The sequence below is a fragment of the Harpia harpyja genome, chromosome 3, assembly GCF_026419915.1.
Source record: "Harpia harpyja isolate bHarHar1 chromosome 3, bHarHar1 primary haplotype, whole genome shotgun sequence".
NCBI lineage: Eukaryota > Metazoa > Chordata > Aves > Accipitriformes > Accipitridae > Harpia > Harpia harpyja.
In genome coordinates, this window is record NC_068942.1 from 17,595,422 (window position 1) to 17,601,421 (window position 6,000).

A 6,000-nucleotide genomic window follows, 5' to 3' on the forward strand; every position below is an offset into this window, starting at 1 on the left:
GGTTATCAACACAGTACATAGCAGTTCATATACATTACCCATTGGGATTTTTATTGGAAGAAGTGGATTTTTTACTTCAGGGACAGTTTTTTTCAAGTAGCTTAGTACAGTCAGTAGCTTCATAGCCATCAGAAAGAGAACAAGACACTGAAATTGTAAAAAAAACCCAAACCAAAACAAAACCGAGAGCTATACCTCAGCTTACTCTAAATCAATTGCGAGAATAGCAAGTTAGATACGTTGATGCTCTGTTTGGAATTACTACCCAGTGTGATCTAGATAAATATTTGCTGTTGTTGTTAGACAGAGCCCAAGCTGATAAGGATTGATAAATATGTCCTGCTTGAGTGTTAGAGTAGATTAACGTTCTGTCCTAATTTCCTAATTGGTTTCTCCAGAATGTCATTAGGATGATTTGCTGTGTTTTGTTGCTATTGGAAAAGTCAATAATACTGTAAGTACTAAATCATAATACTGATACTGTAATGGATATTTTAAAACTTCAGGTTAAAGGAATAATGTGAATTATGGAAATGTGGACTCAGGTTTGATTCTTTCTTTCTTTACAGAGGCAAGGCACCATGGCATTTCAAGGTAAGTAAGTTTTTAACAAATGAAATTGTTGTCTTCTTTGAAGGAGGAGGACTTTGAATATTGTACTTCCTTGTTCTAGCATTTTTATAATGCTCACAAAAACATAGGATGTACTAATGAAATAAAGGTCATTTTTAGGGCATCATATGAGTTCAAACAGTCAGAAGTTCAGAAGGTAATAAGTTTTAATGTCTTTGTCTGGTATATAATTGAAAATCATGTCTGAACATGCTTCAAGTATACCTAGATCCAGTGTTAAAATTTGTACTTACTAGCATCTTGCCATTATCCAGGAACAGAGCATGGTAAAGAAAACTGACAACGAGTCATTGACAGATAATAGGAGCAAAACTTCCAAGCATTTAGGTTTGCCAAAATACTTGGTTTATCTGATTTGTCCAGTATTTCTTCTAGGCAAACAAAATTTCCATTAGTTCTAACAAGATTTAGGGTGGTAAGCTCTTTTTATCGGATAAGATTATGTCTTTAAAGCTACATTATGTCATAGAAAGACACAGGTAAAACTACAGAGAGTGACAGCAACAAATAAGCATTAATGAGATGGGTGTCATGAACTTTTATTGTTCAGCTGAATGCATTCACTGGGCCTGCAAGAAAATGTATGCCTGAAGAGAGCATTAAAAACTTGCATAGCTCTAAACTTTCATGAAGAAGTGAGCTGAGGTATTTGTTAAATCAAAAGCTCAGATATAGAATAAAATTATGGATGGTTTTATAAAAATGTTTTGTTCACACAGTGTATGAAGTTCATCATGAAAAGATTTTTTTCAGAAATATATTTCTCTCATACAAAGTATTTGTTTAACAAAACCAAAGATGTATCAGGTAAATGTTCAGTTTTAACAATTCCCCAAAATAAAAAACAGGTCTGAAAAAGGCATTCCAAACATCAAAGAATTTGTTTTGATATTTTAAAAACAAAAACTTTTGCATTTTGATACAAAATGGATTCTCATTTTGAAATTTTCTGTTTAACTCATAATAAAACCTTTAAAAATAAAAGATAATCTTTGAAATCAAACATGTCATTATTAAGAAATAAAAATTTAATCTCATTTGTTTTTTCTCTATGTTATCCTTTTTTCATATATATTCCTAGATTTTTACTTTATATCCCAAACTGATATAGAAAAAACCCACCTTCAAAATCTGTGACAGGACATAAAATTCACACAGCTCTGGCTTTACATGCCATCTGTCTCCCTCTTCAGTTTCAGCATAGGGCAACCTATTTTTGATGATACATGGTTGTAATTCAGTGATAGTCTATAGATGAGTTTGCTGCCTGGACAAGTACTAGTTTAGGCCACCTGAGGAATTTTTAACTTCTAAAACACATAGAAGTCAGTAGGATATATTATAACAAAAAAAGGAAAAGAGATGCTTTTGGCTACTGCGTAGGAAGGCTGAGAACTCCCACCAGTGATGAACCCTGTATTTCTTCTCCCATTTTCACATATTTTTCATTTCCTTCATCATGTTTCTGAATTCCAAAAATCACTGTGAATTTGATTTGCATGAAGTCTTTGGATGGTACTTGTCAGAATAAACTTGATTATAGGTTTTGAACTTAACCCTGTGTGGGAAGAGAAATACCTTGTGGAGAAGAGAAATATCCCCATGTTTAACCCCATTTTCAGATTAGAAACAAGACACAAAGATCTTAAATCTACTAACAAAGATCAGTAAGGTAGACTCAAGTTTTTGAGAAGGTAAAAATGCAACGTTTGGGTACTTTGTGTTTAATTTCTTTTTTTTCCCCCCACAAACTATTCATGATACAAACATACAATCATTCACTTCTGAGAGGACTAAACTACCTGTAAGACCCAGTTTAAGCAAGAGTGGGCTTTGAATCGTATCAAGGTATTCAGAGACCATCTAGTGAACAGGGTAGCTGCTGTCTCCCTGGTGGAGGAACTAAACTCAGCTTTCTGCACGCTCCTTTCTGTAGGAACAAACACTTCCTTTAACCTGGCCCTGCATGGAGATTACAGCTTTTATTATATTAGACATGTAAGAAATTGGGGAAAAAAAAAAAAACACAAATGTAAAAGGCCATTTATAAAAATGTCCACCTGTAATAAATGCACAGAACAAGCCAAAATCACCAGACATTCAGTGTGTAAAGAAGAGACTTGCAAATATGCACCCACCAAAAGCAGAGTGAGATATTCTGGTTGTCTCTCACTAACTGATCAGCATCCAGCAAACCTCTCTTTTCCTCTAAACCCTCCCAATTCCCTCAAAACACTCTGGTTAACTTACATTTGTAATGTGTGCATGCATTACCATTTATTAACTGATAGAGGAGTAACAATGGTCATTTAGATAATAAATACAGTCCCTCACTGATGAAAAATAAGGAATGTAAAACAAGCACTTGAGAGGCCAGGTAGAAGTCCCTTACACAGGCAGTGCATAATACTGAGTAGTATGCAAGTATATTAAGAAAACTCAAGATAATATATAATGAAAATCAATTTACCTGAGCCTAACTACTCCTTAAAAACACAACTGGAAAGGCACACCACTGTCTGAAGTATTCAGCATGGTAACCACTGTATCTGACATAGACAGAGTATCAACTCTTTAATGAGATATGAATACTTATAGTAGTAAAAGTGATTATTCCTAACTAAACCATTATGTGACTGATTTACAGTGGGAGAGGTATTTATTATGAAATCATTAGTGAAATGCTCAAGTTACTTATTTTATTTCTAGGACTTGTCTTCATATAAATTATTTGTATAATGAGCATGAATTTGATATCTGTATGTGTAAGGGTATAGCTGTTGTTGCAAATACATCGGAAAACTGTATTTTATTTATTATGTCAATAAAGTTTTATAGAGAAAAACAAAGCAATAAAATCATTGCATCATGGTATCGTAAGCAATATGGCCATGGGGAAAGGTGAGAGTAAGTGAAATGAATTGGTGCTTAGGATAATGAAAGTGAGGGACTAATGGGACCCAAAGGGTCCAAGTAAAATATAGACAGATTCCGAGTAAGCTTCCTTCAACTACTCAGAGAGTAATTCTGCCTGGTTTTGACCAATAAACTGCAACAGCCCTTCATTTCTAATCCCAGGCTTTTTATAAGCAGTTTGCCCACTCACACTGAATTGTGCAAGAGGAAAGTAGTAGAAGAAAGTGAATAGATCCACAAGGACTGATGGAAAATAATTGAATAGTTTCACAGGAAGAGGAGAAGGTTTGTGATTAGAACCATGGAAGGATGTTACCTTCCTTTCAGAGTACACAGAGGGAATTAAATGGTTTTATGAGAAACGTCGGAGGAGAAATAAATTGAGCCATCTACTTTCTATCCACCTATCTGCCTACCTAAGATATTTGCCTCTAGACACGTCCAAGCTGCACATGAATTCATGCTGTAAGTGCTATTATTTCTTTGCTTTACAGGGCTCCCATTCTTCAGGGAAAAAACAGATCTCTCACTGTTGTAGGTGTGTGACCTGTGATGAATAATCAACCCTAGAATGCATTCTGAAAGGCACCTAAGTTCACAAAAAATTATTTTTTAGCTTCTATTATTTTTTTCCTATGTTCTTTTTAATTTTTCTTAGTCTGGATTCACATAGAACAAAAAAAAGACATACGATAATCATCTGATTTTACTATCATTGCAAAAAGATACTCTCCTTTCAACAGTTACGTCCAGGCAGAATTGAAAAGTAACAAAAGTCACATGAGAAATGTTTTTTATTATTATTATTTGCTTTTCAAAATCAGCCCCATAGGTTCTGGGGTTTGCCTGTTTGCTTTGGTTAAGCATCACTATATTCTTAGCAAATCTTAACTAAGCCAGTCAACCTTTTCAGTTTCACCCACCACTACCTCTTGGCATTTAGGCTAAATAAGTAAGGTTCAATAATTAGTGGGTATGTAAAACTCCCCCACCTGTGAAGAATTTCAGAGGCATACTCGGTATGAGACTTTTTCTTTCTCCTTTGGTTAAACATACACAAAAAATGAGCCTCATTCACATCTCATTTAGTTCATAGGAAGTGCACTATCCCTAATCGGGAGTCACCAGTAGAGCTTTTAGAGACTATCTGTAGTCCTTTTAAACTCAGATGGCTGCATTAAGAGAACCTAAATTGTTTAGGATCAAATTCAAATTGGGAGTATTTTCCTTCAAACCACCCAACATTTTGGGATCCTTCAGGGAAAAGGAATATATCAATGCAAGATGTGATTAAAAATTACTAATTAGGATCATTACTAGTGTAACAGACTAACACATACAGTGTAAAAAAAGGCTAGTAAATGAACAAGTCTATGTGATCAGATAAATGAAAAGCAATAGACATCAATGTCTTCCATATTGTAGCACATCAAGAATCTGTTGATTCCTGATTTTAGTCGCTCAGTTCACCCTAAAGTGGAAAAATATTATATAATCCTTTGCTAAAATATCAACAGAGATTTGAATCTGAGCTTAAAGGTTATTCTTGGAAGTCCAAATAGATTAATATTTATTATTCTGTCGTTCTGCCTTTCTCTTTAAGAAGGAATTCTAGCACTAAGCTAGAATTGGCTAAGCAAACTATTAGTTGCGTGTATGCACCTTATCATTAAATAAGACACCTAAAAGGCCAGCATACTGGTGTTCTGATCTAAAATTAGAGCTCTCTGCTATTATTGCAATAGCTTAAAAGTTGAATAAACAAGCCAGCATTTTGACATTTAAGCAAAATAATATTGGGAAAAAAACACATGAAAATTAATATTAAATATGAATAAATGAAATATGATCAACAGTCACCCAGCACAGAAAATGAAAAATAGCTTTTGTAGGAGCACATTACAAAGATAAACCAGCCAGTTAAATTCTGAATAAATCAGCTTTTATCCACTTGTTGTGACATGCAGCCATGGAAATTGATAACTTCAGAACTCCAGGTCCCCATGAAAAATATCTTTTCCAGGGGTGGCCTGTGCCTTAAATCAGATACTGCGTGAAGACTACTTACGATTTTTTTATTCTCTCCCTCCGCCCGGCTTAATAAGATTCCCTCCAAAATGCCGGTTTCACCTTCTGATGTGAGCAGACGGCAAAAAGCAGTGACCATAGCAATTACAGGATAGTACACAGAAAACAGAGAACCAAAAATACGATAAAGGAAATCTGGACATTTTTTCATTATCTGGTATTTAAGCAGGGCACCTTTCCGGCAAAAGGGAAGGATTATCTCAAGGTTATTTATTCATTTACCAGCAATCAACTAGGTTCAGATAGTTGAAATCCCTGGTACCCAGAGAGTCAGTAAGAGGCCTCATGCATATGTTCCACTTTATGCTGCTCATCTGCAAAACAATGAGGCTTGTAATGATGTGAAAGGTTTAATGGACTCTC